The sequence below is a fragment of the Caretta caretta genome, chromosome 1 (genome assembly GCF_965140235.1).
Source record: "Caretta caretta isolate rCarCar2 chromosome 1, rCarCar1.hap1, whole genome shotgun sequence".
NCBI classification, from domain to species: Eukaryota; Metazoa; Chordata; order Testudines; family Cheloniidae; genus Caretta; species Caretta caretta.
Genome location: NC_134206.1, coordinates 50,877,402 through 50,897,449, shown reverse-complemented (window position 1 = coordinate 50,897,449; position 20,048 = coordinate 50,877,402). Strand labels below are relative to the sequence as shown.

The 20,048-nt window shown below is 43.4% G+C and overlaps 1 protein-coding gene across 5 annotated transcripts in view; it reads right to left on the bottom strand.

Moving 5' to 3' along the window:
• NBEA (neurobeachin) overlaps window positions 1–20,048 on the bottom strand; it is an 858,254-nt gene that overhangs the window by 825,134 nt on the left and 13,072 nt on the right. The gene's annotated exons all lie outside the window — the stretch shown is intronic.

The window sequence follows — 20,048 nt, the reverse complement described above, 5'->3', positions numbered from 1 at the left end:
GGTTAGCTTGCTATATTGCATAATATGTTTTCTTCATTGGTTTGATTGATATTGTTATTTTCTTAGGGTTTTGTTTATACTGAATTCCAGTATATATTACTCATATTAGTTGACTGTAATATAAGCAACCTACAGGCCTGTATCCTGTATGATTAAGCTAGAGCAAGTTAGCATAAGTGTTTGTAACCTTTGGCATAGATAAATGGCCTACCAGTTACCCCTTTGTCTTTGGGGAACTGAATGGGGAACCAAACAGAGAACCTAATGTGTTTATCATGAATCTGGAACAGACCAGTAACCACAGGGTACACAGCAGAACATGGGAAGTCATGATTTAGACCAAAGGTAATGGTTTCAGGGATAAGATAATTGATATTAACACTTATGAATATGTGTCATAATATGTTAGCCTAAAGAATAAGATTTATACGGGTGAGGAAGTAAGATTTAGGCATGGTAGGGTGGGCACTGATATGAATATTCAGAGCATTGCCAGGACCCTATAAAAGGGCAAACCACCAACCAGGTAGAGGGGTTGCTCTTTCTATCTTCTGTTAAGTGATCAGTTCAGCTTTGGCAATATAGCTTAGCTACTCAACATTCGAACCTGATCTCTACCAACTTGGGGAACCTAGACCATCAAATTCATTGGGCATGCCAGAGACAAGGCCGGTCCTCTATCTCCTACTACCACATCTCCAGGGAAGGGTGGGAGTATGCTAGTTTAAATAGTCTTTTAGAATAGAAATGTTACCATCAGGGACAACAGAATTATATTAAGTCTTTGTGATACTGTATTTTCTCTCTCTGATTATCCTTTCATTTGTTTTAATAAAGATCTTGAAATTTTGGTACTGTCCTCAGTATAAAAGTCCTTGCCACACACCCCAAGAGTCCACCCACCACATAGAACTCTGTTTTCTAATCCTGTTGCCTGAACTGTGACAAGAAATGAAATATCTTCTGGTCAGATCATTGGCAAGCTGTAATAAATTAGCCCCATAAATTCAGGTCAACAAACCCAATGGTTAACATTCACCCAGGATGTGGCAGAGCCCCACTCAGACCCTTCCTCCCCCTCTTTCTGAGGCAGAAAATTAAGCTAAGTCTCTCACATCCTAGGTGAGATGCACCAACCTCAGTGGGCTAGAAGCTATACATTACTTCCTATTTAGGCTTTGGGGCACGTTTAGAGCAATTGTACAAATATCATTTCACCTTTCATTTTAATAAAGGAATTTATGGTTAAATTACTGTTGCGGTAATACTGTGCATAAATAATAATAATTCCAACACTCAAAGTTCAATCTATTTCTATATTCAAATGAAAACAGGACACTTCTCGATCTTCTGAGGATTCTTTTCTACAAAACAAACCTGAGTGTCTTCAGGAAAATTAGATAAAATAATTATGAAGGCTATTTCTTTAAGATAAGTTTTCTAAAGGTCTTATGCCTTTATTACATACAACAATTCCCACTTGATGTTGCAGTAGCTTTTAGATTTATATTCCCCCAGGAAAATATTCCTGGAGCTCACAGCTATATTTGAATAAGGTACTATAGCTGAGCTCTTATGACAGCCTCCTTAGTGCAAGTAAGAACACAGGATAGACTGTAGACCACCAATACAATTTACAGTCTTTTACACAAGAGTTTCAAAAACTAAATGAAAGCTATTTAAAATGCATTACCAACAACAAATTTAAACTGAAAATAAAGTGTAATTTTTTGACAGAGTAGTTAACAGTCAGAACAGTTTACTAAACTAAGCAATCATTTAAAGATGCCAAACGATAGCTTTGAGATTGGTTGCCTAACACATGAGGTAAAATTTTCAAAAGGGGACTTAAGCCTTAGTTGTACTACAAAAGTTTTGCCAGCATAGCTATATCAGCTGGGAGTGTGGGGAAAAAATTATCACATGCCAGCCCAAAATAGCTATGCCACCAACCCCCTGCCCCGCAGTGTAGATGTAATGATGGTAACAGAAGAGTGCTGTCAGCATAAGTGGCGGTGTTTGTGGAGGTGATGTAGCTAAGCCACCAGAAGAACTCCTTCTGCCATCTTACACTGTATCTACAGTAGGGGGGCTCCGCTGGCATGGCTATACCACCCAAGGTTCTGTGAGGTAGACACGCACTTAGGTTTCTAAGCACTTAAGTCACTTTTAAAAATTGGGCTACAGTGCTTTTTAAAATGTTACTAATCTAGTTCAACTACAAATTATTGGGTTCAACAGTATTCACTAAATATATGGGAAGCTGTATTGACTGTTATGCAGGAGGTCAGACTTCATGAACATTACGGTCCTTTCTGACATTAATCTATGAATATATTAATCTAGTTAATTTTTAAAAATGAGTTTGCAGTATTTCAGGTACTACATGTTCCTGAGTCTCCCTGCCTGTTTATATATATTTATAATAATATTTTCTCCATTTTCTTTACATATTTCTCTTCCTCGTGTTGCTTTACTGGAGACCCACATTAAACCAAGACAAGACAGAGCAGTACTGGGCTAGGAAAGCCCCATCCCTCAGCAGCTGCAGGGCATGCTCCAGATGGAGGGATAGTTTAAAAGGCCTCTAGAATAGCCCAGGGGTCAGGGAAAGTATACCAGGAAATGAGGCGGATGCCTACAACTTTGAGAGGAGTAGCTGAGGCATTCGTAAGACTACTCTGGAAGCAGTGATCCAGATTCTCCCCCATTCACACTCTTTAGGCAATGGAAACTCGCAAGAGACTGAAAAGAACAGGGCATTGTCCTACTAACAGATTAAACAGATACTCCGGAGAGTGCAACTACACCCCATACAGAGAAGCCACAGCCTGGTAGGAAGCAGCATAACTTGGGATATACCAGCAAGTAGCCCAGATACTGTAATGCCCCTCTAGAGCCCTGGATTGGGACCCAGTACACTGGGAGGGCTCAGAGCTCCCTACCTCCTTCAAGAGGAATGGAGACCCACTGCACACAATTCAGCTGGGGCCCCTGTAGAACAATCAGGCCAGAAAATGTTAGAGCCACTCCCTGACCACTAGGCCAGACGACTATCAGACTCATCTGCTACAGAGGGTAATACAATGTGGTGGTATTATAATCTTATTCTATATTCTAGCACAGTGGTTCTCAACCTTTTCAGACTACTGTATCTCTTTTAGGACCCTGATTTATCTTGCATACCTCACTTAAAACTACTTGCTTACAAAATCAGCCATAAAAACACAAAAAAGTATCATAGCACACTATTACTGAAAAATTGCTTACTTTCTCATTTTTACCATATATTTATATTCTAATTAATTTATTTTGTATTGTACTTACATTTCAGTGTATAATATATAGAGCTGTATAAACAAGTCGGTCTGTATGAAATTTTAGTTTGTACTAAGTTTGCTAGTGCTTTTATGTAGCCTGTTGTAAAACTAGACATATCTAGATGAGCTGATGCATGCCCCAGAAGACCTCTACGTACCCCGCAGGGGTATGTGTACCCCTGGTTGAGAACCACAGTTCTAGCATGTAGTCAATATATTCCAGTGTACATTATGAAGAAAGCCTTAAAACATACAATATTGAAAAATGTCTGATATGCACTGGACCTCTAAGTAGCACCCTGTAACCCCCATATTCATAATTTGTATATTATAGTGAGATTTCATACAAAGCATGCCATGTAAGATAACACATGAAAGGTATCTGCTGAAACTCATTTTTATCTCAAAATATGTATATCGTTATTGTGTATGAAGTTATGAGATTTTGCTATATGGCTGTTATTCAAAAATGCTGGGAGTCTAAGAGACTCCCACTGCTAACTCTCCAGCGACTAAAAGGCGGCTGACCCACACTCAGGCCAGCATAAAATGACCTTTGACCAGCAGGGGAATTGTAAACAAGAGATGTACAGTTCTGGAAGAGAGTTGCGCAAGCACCACAGAATGGGGACTGCTCAATTCTGTGACTCAGTAAGGCCCACCCAGACATGCCTGGGCCAGTCTCTTTCTAGGGTCATGAATTGAGAGTATAAAATAAGGGACAGTGGCATCATGAGACCATCCCTCCTAGCCCACCTACTCTGAAGGCAACAAGAACACTGAGAAGACAAAGGCTTTGAATTAAGGAGATTGGTCCCAGGCTGAGAAGGAAATTCAGCCTGTGTATTAAGAACTATAACCTACCTGCAACAAACAGTGGGGGTAAGAAAAGAGGTCTGATTCAAATCTTGCTTAATCTGAAAGTTTAGGATTCAGAATGAGTGTTTAGTTACCTAAGAAAATAAAAAGTATCTCTGACCTTTATGCCTATCACTTATAATCACTTAAAACCTATCTTTCTGTAGTTAATAAACTTATTTTAATGCTTTATCCTTACCAGGGTGGTTGTCTAAAGTGTTCAGGGAATCTGCTCAGATTACAAAGGCTGGTGCACGTCCACTATCCTTTGACAAAGTGGCAACTAATTAATGAATTTGCATAGTTCAAGAGAAGGTCTTGAGCAGTGTAAGATGGTGCATTTCTGGAATGCAAGGCTAGCGGCTCGGGGGATTTGCTGGTATTTCCCTGTATATAGTTCATGAGTGGCTTGGAAAGCATTCATACAACTTAACTGGGTGCGTCTCTGTATACTAGTAGCTAAGTGATAATAGCACCTGGAGGGGTTGCTGCTTGTCACTAGCAAAGCATTGCGAGCGTGCACCCAGGCTGGAGAGTTAAGAGAACACAGCGGTCCCATAGTTAGCGGTTATACCCTGGGAGTCCCATCACAATGTCAACTTCAGTCATCAACAAACTATGAACTCTCAGAACATTTGAGGGAAGGATTTGTGCAGGAATGGACTTTTAAAAGGGCTTACAGATTTCAAAATTTACAAAATATTTGTAGTGAAATGACATGGAAATTCTGCTCCTAAGAATAAGTGTCAAAAATCACCAATGACAGTTAGGGGGAAAATAAGATGATGTTTCAGCAAGTTTTCATTAGAGCAAGCCTGAGGGAATGGTCGGTACCAAAAAAAAAAAAATACCTGGGCATTATTTTAGTCCTGTTTGTTAACACCAGCACCTTTTATTAAGCACCTTCCAAACACATCAATTCAAGATATTCATATTTTAGTAGAGGTCCTCCCTCAAAGTCTTTCTGCTTAATCAGAGTACAGCCATAGTTCTGTGTTAGAGATCAGTTTATTAATAGGCATATAGAGTCACAAGTTTATCATCATTGCAAGATCAAATAGATTGGCTGTGGTGAAAACTAGTACTGTTTATGATCAGTAGCAAAGATGATACAAAATGGACATACCGTACCTAAGATTTCAGGATGCGAGTCATTTTAACTCTGAATTTCCATCCTTGAATAAAATGAAGTTAAGCTGATTGTGCAATATGTAAATACCTTTTTCCATAAGTCACCAGTTTGCTAATAAAGTCATATGGGACTGCAAAGTCAAAGTGGAGATCTATTTTAAAGAGTATGTAAAAATGGTCCCTAGCTATTCAGCAAATATGCTTCTGTGTATAAAGAGTCATATTGGTTTAGTTTATCCTAAAGCGTACATTTTTAATTACTTTTACTGCAGTCAACCTTGTAGAGCCAGCACTTCTCAAAAGGTGAATTAGATTCATTTCTAAATCATGCATCATCATAACAACTAATAACTAATTTCCATCTGCCAGGCCACCAGTGTAAACCCATTGAAGGCAACAGAGTTGCACAGGCCTCAGCTGCACAAGAACCACAGGGAGAATTTAGAAAAAACAGTAAAGGTTTGAAAGCCCTGGTCTACACTAGGACTTTAGGTCGAATTTAGCAGCGTTAAATCGATTTAAACCTGCACCCGTCCACACAATGAAGCCCTTTATTTCGACTTAAAGGGCTCTTAAAATCGATTTCCTTACTCCACCCCTGACAAGTGGATTAGCGCTTAAATCGACGTTGCCGGCTCGAATTTGGGGTACTGTGGACACAATTTGATGGTATTGGCCTCCGGGAGCTATCCCAGAGTGCTCCATTCTGACCGCTCTGGACAGCGCTCTCAACTCAGATGCACTGGCCAGGTAGACAGGAAAAGAACCGCGAACTTTTGAATCTCATTTCCTGTTTGGCCAGCGTGGCAAGCTGCAGGTGACCATGCAGAGCTCATCAGCACAGGTGACCATGATGGAGTCCCAGAATCGCAAAAGAGCTCCAGCATGGACCGAACGGGAGGTACGGGATCTGATCGCTGTTTGGGGAGAGGAATCCGTGCTATCAGAACTCCGTTCCAGTTTTCGAAATGCCAAAACCTTTCTGAAAATCTCCCAGGGCATGAAGGACAGAGGCCATAACAGGGACCCGAAGCAGTGCCGCGTGAAACTGAAGGAGCTGAGGCAAGCCTACCAGAAAACCAGAGAGGCGAACGGCCGCTCTGGGTCAGAGCCCCAAACATGCCGCTTCTATGATGAGCTGCATGCCATTTTAGGGGGTTCAGCCACCACTACCCCAGCCGTGTTGTTTGACTCCTTCAATGGAGATGGAGGAAATACGGAAGTAGGTTTTGGGGACGAAGAAGATGATGAGGAGGAGGTTGTAGATAGCTCACAGCAAGCAAGCGGAGAAACCGGTTTTCCCGACAGCCAGGAACTGTTTCTCACCCTAGACCTGGAGCCAGTACCCCCCGAACCCACCCAAGGCTGCCTCCTGGACTCAGCAGGCGGAGAAGGGACCTCTGGTGAGTGTACCTTTTAAAATGCTATACATGGTTTAAAAGCAAGCATGTGAAAGGATTACTTTGCCCTGGCATTTGCGGTTCTGCCTTTGCAAAAGGTTTCTGGGGAGGGCAGCCTTATTTCGTCCTTCATGGTAGGACACTTTACCACTCCAGGCCAGTAACACGTACTCGGGAATCACTGTAGAACAAAGCATTGCAGTGTATGTTTGCTGGCATTCAACCAAAATCCGTTCACGCGGTGGGAGGAGGCAAAATGCGACCTTGTAACGAAAGCACATGTGCTATGTATGTAATGTTAACAGCAAGGTTTACCCTGAAAGAGTGTAGCGACTGTTTTATAAAATGTGTCTTTTTAAATACCGCTGTCCCTTTTTTTTTCTCCACCAGCTGCATGTGTTTCAATGATCACAGGATCTTCTCCTTCCCAGAGGCTAGTGAAGCTTAGAAAGAAAAAAAAACGCACTCGCGATGAAATGTTCTCCGAGCTCATGCTGTCCTCCCACACTGACAGAGCACAGACGAATGCGTGGAGGCAAATAATGTCAGAGTGCAGGAAAGCACAAAATGACCGGGAGGAGAGGTGGAGGGCTGAAGAGAGTAAGTGGCGGGCTGAAGACAGGGCTGAAGCTCAAATGTGGCGGCAGCGTGATGAGAGGAGGCAGGATTCAATGCTGAGGCTGCTGCAGGACCAAACCAGTATGCTCCAGTGTATGGTTGAGCTGCAGCAAAGGCAGCTGGAGCACAGACTGCCACTGCAGCCCCTCTGTAACCAACCGCCCTCCTCCCCAAGTTCCATAGCCTCCACACCCAGACGCCCAAGAAAGCGGTGGGGGGGCCTCCGGCCAACCAGCCACTCCACCACAGAGGATTGCCCAAAAAAAAGAAGGCTGTCATTCAATAAATTTTAAAGTTGTAAACTTTTAAAGTGCTGTGCTTAAAGTGCTGTGTGGCATTTTCCTTCCCTCCTCCACCACCCCTCCTGGGATACCTTGGTAGTCATCCCCCTATTTGTGTGATGAATGAATAACGAATGCATGAATGTGAAGCAACAATGACTTTATTGGCTCTGCAAGCGGTGATCGAAGGGAGGAGGGGAGGGTGGTTAGCTTACAGGGAAGTAGAGTGAACCAAGGGGCGGGGGGGTTCATCAAGGAGAAACAAACAGAACTTTCACACCGTAGCCTGGCCAGTCATGAAACTGGTTTTCAAAGCTTCTCTGATGCGTACCACGCCCTCCTGTGCTCTTCTAACCACCCTGGTGTCTGGCTGCGCGTAACCAGCAGCCAGGCGATTTGCCTCAACCTCCCACCCCGCCATAAACGTCTCCCCCTTACTCTCACAGATATTGTGGAGCACACAGCAAGCAATAATAACAGTGGGAATATTGGTTTCGCTGAGGTCTAAGCGAGTCAGTAAACTGCGCCAGCGCGCCTTTAAATGTCCAAATGCACATTCTACCACCATTCTGCACTTGCTCAGCCTGTAGTTGAACAGCTCCTGACCACTGTCCAGGCTGCCTGTGTATGGCTTCATGAGCCATGGCATTAAGGGGTAGGCTGGGTCCCCAAGGATACATATAGGCATTTCAACATCCCCAACAGTTATTTTCTGGTCTGGGAATAAAGTCCCTTCCTGCAGCTTTTGAAACAGACCAGAGTTCCTGAAGATGCGAGCGTCATGCACCTTTCCTGGCCATCCCACGTTGATGTTGGTGAAACGTCCCTTGTGATCCACCAGAGCTTGCAGCACTATCGAAAAGTACCCCTTGCGGTTTATGTACTCGGCGGCTTGGTGCTCCGGTGCCAAGATAGGGATATGGGTTCCGTCTATAGCCCCACCAAAGTTAGGGAATCCCATTGCAGCAAAGCCATCCACTATGACCTGCACATTTCCCAGGGTCATTACCCTTGATATCAGCAGATCTTTGATTGCGTGGGCTACTTGCATCACAGCAGCCCCCACAGTAGATTTGCCCACTCCAAATTGATTCCCAACTGACCGGTAGCTGTCTGGCGTTGCAAGCTTCCACAGGGCTATCGCCACTCGCTTCTCAACTGTGAGGGCTGCTCTCATCTTGGTATTCATGCGCTTCAGGGCAGGGGAAAGCAAGTCACAAAGTTCCATGAAAGTGCCCTTACGCATGCGAGAGTTTCGTAGCCACTGGGAATCGTCCCAGACCTGCAACACTATGCGGTCCCACCAGTCTGTGCTTGTTTCCCGAGCCCAGAATCGGCGTTCCACAGCATGAACCTGCCCCATTAGCACCATGATGCATGCATTGTCAGGGCCCATGCTTTCAGAGAAATCTGTGTCCATATCCTGATCACTCACGGGACCGCGCTGACGTCGCCTCCTCGCCCGGTATCGCGTTGCCATGTTCTGGTGCTGCATATACTGCTGAATAATGCGTGTGGTGGTTAATGTGCTCCTAATTGCCAAAGTGAGCTGAGCGGGCTCCATGCTTGCCGTGGTATGGCGTCCGCACAGAAAAAAGGCGCGGAACGATTGTCTGCCCTTGCTTTCACGGGGGGAGGGAGGGAACGGGGGGCTGACGATATGTACCCAGAACCACCCGCGACAATGTTTTAGCCCCATCAGGCATTGGGATCTCAACCCAGAATTCCAATGGGCAGCGGAGACTGCGGGAACTGTGGGATAGCTACCCACAGTGCAACGCTCCGGAAGTCGACGCTTGCCTCGGTACTGTGGAAGTGCTCCGCCGAGTTAATGCACTTAATGCACTTAGAGCATTTTCTGTGGGGACACACACACTCGAATTTATAAAACCGATTTCTAAAAAACCGACTTCTATAAATTCGACCTTATTCCGTAGTGTAGACATACCCTTATTAGGTGCTACTTCTCCCTCCATGCAATTTAAAAAACCCACTACTGTCTTTGCTGTTATCCATGCAACTAAAACACTACACAAAACCCTCCAAGGTTCCATCTTCAACTCTGGAGGTGCTCTTCAGTACCCTAGCTTATTCGTCCCTCCTGTCTCTCTTTACATTTGCTCTCCCTATGTGTATTTACTGATCATTCCATTTGAAGGCACCAGGATGTATAAAAAAGGCCTAGAAGTGCCCACGGAGCAGCTAGCTTCCCTACCCCATCTTCCTTCAACTCCTCACTCACCAAAGCACTACTGTAGATGTCCTTAAGTTAGCAAAAGTTTCCTAACTTGTTTAGAGAAATGGTTTCTGTATCAAGGTGGCCTGCCCCTCAAGGCCCAGGACTGAGAGGCAGACCCAAAACTTCCCTGCAGTCTCCCAGAGATCCCTTATCCTGCCTTCCAGGGTGCAATGAGGGCCGTTGATAAGGTATCCCCAAGCCATGTTGGAGTACACTGCACCGCAAGCCCTGGGGATGTACTTCACAGCTCCGCAGGCAGCAGCCAGTCTGGGGTATGTGTTTTTCCTCTGAAACCTACATGTTATGTCAAACATAAATGTAACATTTTAAAGTTTGACAGCTCTTGAAACTGCCTTAATTGTCCTCCAAACAGGTGCACATGGCATTTTCCTGCCAACGTGCCTAGAGGTGGAAAGCCCAAATCTCAGATTAGATGGTAGTTCAGTGTAAAGCCTTCTCAAACTGCAGTCATTCTGAGACTGCCACCAAAGAAGCTAACTATGCAGTTTATGTACTCGTGTTCCTTATGGGCACCTGAGTCCTATCAATAGCACTGCCACAGTTAGGAAACAGGATGGGCAGTACAGTTTTCCCATAGTGCACTACATTTCCAGGGCTAGAGTGTCAACATGCTGCGAGTGGGAGGGCAGAGGAAGGGGAGAGAGGCGCTAGACACTTTGCGATATGTTTACTTTCACTAGGGTCTGTGCACTGTAGTGTTGACACCAGAACCCTAGGTACAAGCACAGGTCAGAAAACTATAAACCTAGGGTTAAAATGCAGCGTAAAGCTGAAGCCCAGGTTTCCCTGACATGGGTCAGCTTACTTGAGTCCCACTAACCCTAGGGTTTCCTTGCTGTGTAGACATGCTCTGGGATAGAGCCCTGATTCCTAGGGTCAAAAAGACTTAAATGTAACCCAGAACAGTGTGGGAACTGGAGTCAAGAGGATGGGCTGAAGAGGAGCCCAAGGGGGCAGAAGAATCTTATTTGCTTGTGACTTTTGTTATGCTGGAAGGGTTCTGAACTCAGAGTAACCCAGATGGAGGGTTGAGCCATGTCAATCCCAGAGAGAGAGAAAACCCAGGTGTGGGGAAGTAGATGGGGAAAATGCCTGCAGTACTATGCTCACCCAGAAGGGGGGAACTGCAAGAATTCTATTTTCAAGTAAGAAGTGTCCCTTGAGCTCTAATCACCACTCTTTTTCAAAATGTGTGTGAACATATGAATAATTGTTTAAGTTGCTCAATTTTAACATGCTTATTTCCTTATTCTCAATCCTACTCACTTAAGGGAAATGAATAACCCACTCACCACTGGTGAAGAGAAAGCATTTCTATTAACTTCTGCAGAATCTAAACATTCATTTAAAGAAAAAGTTTCTAGCCCTTATGGTTGCACAGATAACCTATGAAACATGTACTGAATATAAACCACCACACTTGGGTTACCTCCATATTGACAGGTAACTACAATGCCTCTGCTCCTCAGATTTTCCAAGATGCAGCTGAGTGAAAAACTAACTAATCTTGGCAGTTTTTACTGCTGCTAATGGAAAACTATGAGCAACCACGAGGCATGCACTGCAGCTATTCACAAGGGAGGACAACTCAAAGCAGAAACTAGAAAAGACTAAACCCACATGCAAAGTATGGGGACACTACCCTAGTGAGAACAACAGCATCTTCCCTTGTTTCAGCAGCTTGCTGGGGAGGGGGGGAGCGATAGCAAGTTTGTCTTATGTTTCTCAAGTAGGCTTGCCCCAGAGAGTAGGGACTTCCGTTGGCTTAATAGTTTAGTTACTAGATGTTTTGTAAAGCCCTGTGTCTGAAATGGTAGGTAGAATCAAGAGCTTGATGGGAGTAAGTTAGCAACGAAATAAGGGTACTGAGAAATTTGGAGGGACGGGATGGAGAAAAAACAAAGGAAGAAAGAAAAAAGGAAACACACTGAGGTCCCCACAGGAAAGGAAAAGAGGGTACAAGAAACAAATGAAAACTGTTAATTTCTAAAACATTAATATGGTATTTTTCACTTTGGGTTAGTAGGCTTACTCCTCAGGTTAGCAAGCGTAAGGTAAGCTTTTCAAGCCCTACTTTATCTTTAAAAGATTTCATTCTTTTCCATGTATTTTCATAGAATCATAGAATAGCAGGGTTGGAAGGGACCCCTGAAGGTCATCTAGTCCAACCCCCTGCTCGAAGCAGGACCAATTCCCAGTTAAATCATCCCAGCCAGGGCTTTGTCAAGCCTGACCTTAAAAACCTCTAAGGAAGGAGATTCTACCACCTCCCTAGGTAATGCATTCCAGTGTTTCACCACCCTCTTAGTGAAAAAGTTTTTCCTAATATCCAATCTAATCCTCCCCCACTGCAACTTGAGACCATTACTCCTCGTTCTGTCATCTGCTACCATTGAGAACAGTCTAGAGCCATCCTCTTTGGAACCCCCTTTCAGGTAGTTGAAAGCAGCTATCAAATCCCCCCTCATTCTTCTCTTCTGCAGGCTAAACAATCCCAGCTCCCTCAGCCTCTCCTCATAACTCATGTGTTCTAGACCCCTAATCATTTTTGTTGCCCTTCGCTGGACTCTCTCCAAATTATCCACATCCTTCTTGTAGTGTGGGGCCCAAAACTGGACACAGTACTCCAGATGAGGCCTCACCAATGTCGAATAGAGGGGAACGATCACGTCCCTCGATCTGCTCGCTATGCCCCTACTTATACATCCCAAAATGCCATTGGCCTTCTTGGCAACAAGGGCACACTGCTGACTCATATCCAGCTTCTCGTCCACTGTCACCCCTAGGTCCTTTTCCGCAGAACTGCTGCCTAGCCATTCGGTCCCTAGTCTGTAGCGGTGCATTGGATTCTTCCATCCTAAGTACAGGACCCTGCACTTATCCTTATTGAACCTCATCAGATTTCTTTTGGCCCAATCCTCCAATTTGTCTAGGTCCTTCTGTATCCTATCCCTCCCCTCCAGCGTATCTACCACTCCTCCCAGTTTAGTGTCATCCGCAAATTTGCTGAGAGTGCAATCCACACCATCCTCCAGATCATTTATGAAGATATTGAACAAAACTGGCCCCAGGACCGACCCTTGGGGCACTCCACTTGATACCGGCTGCCAACTAGACATGGAGCCATTGATCACTACCCGTTGAGCCCGACAATCTAGCCAGCTTTCTACCCACCTTATAGTGCATTCATCCAGCCCATACTTCCTTAACTTGCTGACAAGAATACTGTGGGAGACCGTGTCAAAAGCTTTGCTAAAGTCAAGAAACAATACATCCACTTTCCCTTCATCCACAGAACCAGTAATCTCATCATAGAAGGCGATTAGATTAGTCAGGCATGACCTTCCCTTGGTGAATCCATGCTGGCTGTTCCTGATCACTTTCCTCTCATGCAAGTGCTTCAGGATTGATTCTTTGAGGACCTGCTCCATGATTTTTCCAGGGACTGAGGTGAGGCTGACTGGCCTGTAGTTCCCAGGATCCTCCTTCTTCCCTTTTTTAAAGATGGGCACTACATTAGCCTTTTTCCAGTCATCCGGGACCTCCCCCGTTCGCCACGAGTTTTCAAAGATAATGGCCAATGGCTCTGCAATCACAGCCGCCAATTCCTTCAGCACTCTCGGATGCAACTCGTCCGGCCCCATGGACTTGTGCACGTCCAGCTTTTCTAAATAGTCCCTAACCACCTCTATCTCCACAGAAGGCTGGCCATCTCTTCCCCATTTTGTGATGCCCAGCGCAGCAGTCTGGGAGCTGACCTTGTTAGTGAAAACAGAGGCAAAAAAAGCATTGAGTACATTAGCTTTTTCCACATCCTCTGTCACTAGGTTGCCTCCCTCATTCAGTAAGGGGCCCACACTTTCCTTGGCTTTCTTCTTGTTGCCAACATACCTGAAGAAACCCTTCTTGTTACTCTTGACATCTCTTGCTAGCTGCAGCTCCAGGTGCGATTTGGCCCTCCTGATATCATTCCTACATGCCCGAGCAATATTTTTATACTCTTCCCTGGTCATATGTCCAACCTTACACTTCTTGTAAGCTTCTTTTTTATGTTTAAGATCCGCTAGGATTTCACCATTAAGCCAAGCTGGTCGCCTGCCATATTTACTATTCTTTCGACTCATCGGGATGGTTTGTCCCTGTAACCTCAACAGGGATTCCTTGAAATACAGCCAGCTCTCCTGGATTCCTTTCCCCTTCAAGTTAGTCCCCCAGGGGATCCTGGCCATCCGTTCCCTGAGGGAGTCGAAGTCTGCTTTCCTGAAGTCCAGGGTCCGTATCCTGCTGCTTACCTTTCTTCCCTGCGTCAGGATCCTGAACTCAACCAACTCATGGGTCACTGCCTCCCAGATTCCCGTCCACTTTTGCTTCCCCCACTAATCCTACCCGGTTTGAGAGCAGCAGGTCAAGAAAAGCGCCCCCCCGGTTGGCTCCTCTAGCACTTGCATGAGGAAATTGTCCCCTACGCTTTCCAAAAACTTCCTGGATTGTCTATGCACCGCTGTATTGCTCTCCCAGCAGATATCAGGAAAATTAAAGTCACCCATGAGAATCAGGGCATGCGATCTAGTAGCTTCCGTGAGCTGCTGGAAGAAAGCCTCATCTACCTCATCCCCCTGGTCCGGTGGTCTATAGCAGACTCCCACCACTACATCACTCTTGTTGCACACACTTCTAAACTTAATCCAGAGACACTCAGGTTTTTCTACAGTTTCGTACCGGAGCTCTGAGCAGTCATACTGATCCCTTACATACAGTGCTACTCCCCCACCTTTTCTGCCCTGCCTGTCCTTCCTGAATAGTTTATAACCATCCATGACAGTACTCCAGGCATGTGAGTTATCCCACCAAGTTTCTGTTATTCCAATCACGTCATAGTTCCTTGACATCACCAGGACCTCCAGTTCTCCCTGCTTGTTTCCAAGGCTTTGTGCATTTGTATATAAGCACTTGAGATAACCTGTTGATCGCCCCTCATTCCCAGTATGAGGCAGGAGCCCTCCCCTCACAGACATTCCTGCCTGTGCTTCCTCCCGGTATCCCGCTTTCCCACTTACCTCAGGGCTTTGGTCTCCTTCCCCCGGTGAACCTAGTTTAAAGCCCTCCTCACTAGGTTAGCCAGCCTGCTGGCAAAGATGCTCTTCCCTCTCTTCGTAAGATGGAGCCTGTCTCTGCCCAGCACTCCTCCTTCATGGAACACCATCCCATGGTCAAAGAATCCAAAGCCTTCTCTCCGACACCACCTGCGTAGCCATTCGTTGACTTCCACGATTCGACAGTCCCTACCCAGGCCTTTTCCAGTGCTCCTTTAGGATTTATGACTGAAGTCAACAACTAGAGAGTAAACCAGTAAAACCTACAATTCAAACATATTGTATAGGTGAGAGAGCTGATATCCTACAGTACATATTAAAGTATTTGGAGGCAGGAAGGACGGTGCACACAAATGGAGTTGAGCTTGGCATTTGTTTCATGCATATTTCTTTGACTATTTTTAACCAAACCTTTGCAGTTCACCTTTAATACCCCAGAGTCCTATAGTTTAAATGTATATTGTATATATGTGTGTGTATATATATATTTGTATATAAATTATATTAACTGTATAGTTTAAATCCTATAGACATTAATACATCCCGTTAACATATTTCATTTTGTGGAAATGATACCAAAAATGCTTATATTTTCATTTGAGTATTAGTACCCTTGTTCTCCTCCTTTTTCTTTTGGTATGGTTAAGATTTTCAAAGGCAATCTAGCCACACAACTTGCACCAAAATCAGTAAATCACACGGCAAAATCCTCTAGTCTTTCTGAAAATCTCAATATGCCTATTTAGAAAGTTTTTCTAAAAGTATTATGATTAATGCTACCCATATGAGAAATAAATCTACTTCTAGTGTGTATAATAACATTGGCAAATAAATTAAGATAGTCAAATATTTGCATGTGCCCAAAAACAAGACTCTAGAAGATCATTAAACAGCAAGTACTATAGGTGGTGGTAGTAGTAAGCGGGAGAAGGGAGAGAAGAGTAGTGAGTTTAGCTGAGAAAACCTCGCTCCTCAACTCTAGGAACCAACTTCCCAAGTTTTAAATGTCAAACAACTTTTTCAGGACCTGCGTCCCAAGGCATGATTTAACCCTGCCCTACAAGGAATCAGTCAGGTACATTCTGCACTACCAGAAGCTTCCAGAGCTACAATATAATTTGACAGCCACTCTGGTCAACCTTGCTTTAGGATCCATACAAGATTTTGGGGTATTTTTAGAATTCTCTCTCAAAACGATACATTTTAAGAATCTGCCTGATACCATCACTGCTGAGCATTTTTAAATATCAACATTTCATCCCATCCTCGCCACCCCATTCCCATATTCACTAAGAGTTTGCATGATTTGGAGCATACAAAATCAAGATAGAAGAGTTTTAATACATGAAGTGCATTTATTTAACCTTTGCAATATCAATCAACACCTATCCATATTTCAATACGAGGGAAAAATGAGGAGGAGCTTGGGGATATAGAATAGACCTCAATTTTCATTTGATACAATGACCACTAATGTGAAAAATATGCAAATTATAAATATACTTAACATAATTATAGTAATTTGAATCAAATATTTCATTTTGGAATTGTAAATGATTATTAGTGTTCTTTCTAAAAGTACAGGTAAGTGTCCTAATGCAAGTAATACAGGTCACTACTTGTCATTGCACTGTACTCTACAAATGCTAATGCTGATTTGTCAGGTCACTGCAATCTGATTAACTTCCAAATACTTGGAAGAGTAATATCAACACTGTTTGGTACAGTTTTTGGAAATAACTTGAAACAATTATGTATTCATCCACACAACAGTGGATCCAGTAGGGGTGGTGTCTGGATCCAGTGCGCTTTTCCTCACACATATGCCTCAAGATGTACTTGTTTTATATTTCCTATAAATGTTTCAGTTGTCTGTGGTAAGAAATTGAGCTCTGGTGTTGACTGATACCCTCTGCCAATTCTTGCTGCTCATGATTTCTGCCATGGTGGCACAATTTGATCGTAGCTTGCAGCCACGAATTTGGTTGCCTGTTCAATTACATCAGGCATTACTGCACTGATGTCACCCAGCCAAGAGTTAGTGTACCCAGCTTGCCAAATCTTTGGCACAGTGGTTCCTGTGGGAGCCAAGATAGGATGCTCCTGCCTCTTACACTGAGAGTGCAGAGTTCCAGTGTTGCTCAGCTGAAGCACAGCAGGTTGTGATCGTTCTCCCTTGAACTGCAGGATTCCATAATTACCAGAGAGGTTAGACCCTGTTCAAGGTAACCATCACCATCTTTTCCAACCATCACCATTTGCTGTAAAAGGATATTAGCTTCCCCAGGCAAGATAGCCACCTATTCTCTGTTCATCACCACAATTCCCTGGTTTACTTCAGCTGGGGTGTTTTCTGCCTGTGATAACTACTTTGTGCTTTAGAGTGTGTTGGAGTAACTTCTTGTCTTACAAGTGCTGTACAAATGAAGTCAATCATTTATAATTTTATGTAACCAACAAGAAAACATTCTGTGGAGCTAGCTGTGTACATGTAAACCGATGCATTCTGCTCACTTCTGTAGCTCTGCTAGATTTTAGACACTCTGAGCTGAAGTCTTTGTACCTATCAAAGACAAGGTATACACCGCCTGCTACTAGTTTGCGTTCAATGTAGTCTCTGAAATTGGTCACACAGTCCTTGATGATACCACTTGCTGGCCAGTGTACTTACCTAAAGGTTCTGCAGAACCTTCAATGACTATGCAGGTGACTTCTTGTGAAATATGTCAAGTTGACAAGTCTGTCTACAGCTATTTCTTTAGGTTAGACAGCCTTGGGAATCTTCATGTCATCAGGGATCACTGATGTTAGTACAGGAGCCAACACATGGGCTTTTGAGTCTCAGCAGTACACCAAGACCAATTTATAGGCTGGGTGGAGAATGTATCAGGACATTTGTAATGATACTGTCAATAAGAAGAGCTAGCAGAGTTTTGTCTAATTTAGAGGATAACTTAGCAATCAATGCTAATTCAGGATCACTCAATTTGCAGCAGTATCTTTCTTTGTGCATATGTTGTAGTGCGTCTTATCTGATACAATAGTTCTGACTTACTGGACAAACTGTTTTCCATCTCTGCTTATTATAATGTCAAAATCATCATCTTCATCACCAGTGACTAACCTGAGCACATTTTATGCCTTACTTCTGAACACAATTATACCTGCAGTGCCTAGAGACAACAGCATAAGAAGTTCTTCAAAGTGATGTGACATGTGCTTGATCAGTTATCTGCATGAAAGCTTCTGACCTCCATGGGCTTGGTAAACCGGAAACAACTCTGTAGCATTTCAGATGCGAAATACGTCCTGTGTTACAACTGTAACTCAAGTGACTCAAGCGCTGCATCCATTTCCTCATGCTGCACTTGTGCAGCTGCTTTTACCAATAGCAGCCCAAATTTGAAAATTAATCATCATGAGTGAATGTAAGAATTTAAGAGCACGCTCATAGTACTAGAATATGCCTGTGTCTTGGTTCAGAGGGATAAGGGGGCATACTAGCAAAATATACTGCTAATACAGATACTGATACAGACATAACATATGTAACTCCTAGCTAATTACGTAACTAAATATTATCATATGGTTTTCATTAAAAGTAATTGAAATTTAACTAAAGTGGTTTCACTGTCCCCTTGCTTGTGAATCAGGAGTAAGGCATTAATAAGTTCTCATATTTCAAAGTGCTCAACAGTGACAAAGTGTCATGGGGCAGTTTCTTTTGAAACTGAAGTCTTAAAATTTGGAGCCACAAAATACTCTGTATGGACATTAAAACAAGGTACTGCCAAAAATTTGCATTTGCCTACTATACTAATAACCCTAAGTACCATTTGCCTTGTTACCACACCATGGTGTCAGATATTTGCAGTTTTTACCTACACATAGAATAGGAAATAGTGGTTACTATATGATAGGTTGACAACTGATGATATTTTAATTAGTTCTACAACGTAGAATGAATTATAATATTCACCTACAGGCTAGAATAAGACAGTTATTACCATTGCAAAGTTGCACTATAGAAGAATAGCCTTCTGAGCAGCTAGACTTTATTAAAAGCAATGTGGTCCAACATGGACGCCTCAGAATCTAGATATAATGCTAAAACAAGATCTCAAAGCTCTAAGCCATCAGGGTAAAAGTTGGGCACCTATTTTTAATAGCATAACACACTCACAAGCCTTCATCCATTCACTGAAATGCCTCCCCTACTAACAAACATAACTTGTGTCTTGGCTAAATTGACTTCTACAAATCTCATACTTTCATCCCAATCTCAAACACTGGATGAGTAGAACTATAGACTTTGGGATTGATTAAATATGAAAAGCTCAGTGCCAAAAGTTTACTGGTAACACTCCCCCTCTAGAAGTCTAAGTAGCTTCACATTCATATTGAAAAGCAGAAATTACCCGACCAATCCAGGTACAAAACCTGCATGTGCAAGTGCTGTGGAGGACAAGCACCTGCCCATCCCTATTCTGCATGACCTCTCAGAGGAAAAAGTGAAACTACTAAAGAGTGAGATTACTGTTCAGCTCAGCATGATCCTTTAAATGAGTCACTTGGACTTCATTCTGTCAACTATTACCAAAACATCTAGTAAAGTCACGATGGACACCCTACCCTTGTTCATCACCAGAAAGAGATCAAACCCATTTATACAATTCCACCGTCCACTGCATACATCAAGCTGAACCCATGACTATTAGGAATTGAGAGAATGTAGAATTCAAATACAACTGGTTTTGCTCCCACAGCAGCTTTGAAGGTGGTCACTAAAATGACTAATAATTTGCTGTGTAGTTTTCTGAGCAAGGGCTTAACAACCACTTGTTTAAAAATGACTTGTGTCTTGGCCTTTTCAAGTGAGGTATTAAGCCACAGATGGCACAAAGTTTCTCCATATATTTAGCATGAAGGACAGTTTCAACTCCCTAAGCAAATCTATCATCTCAGAAAACAAAGCTAGGTCGCAACAAAGCGGACAATGCACTTCTCCCCTACTTGACAATGTCCCCATAGACAATGAGGAACAATAGCTTTTCCATGCATTTTTTACTTAATTGATTTAAATAGTT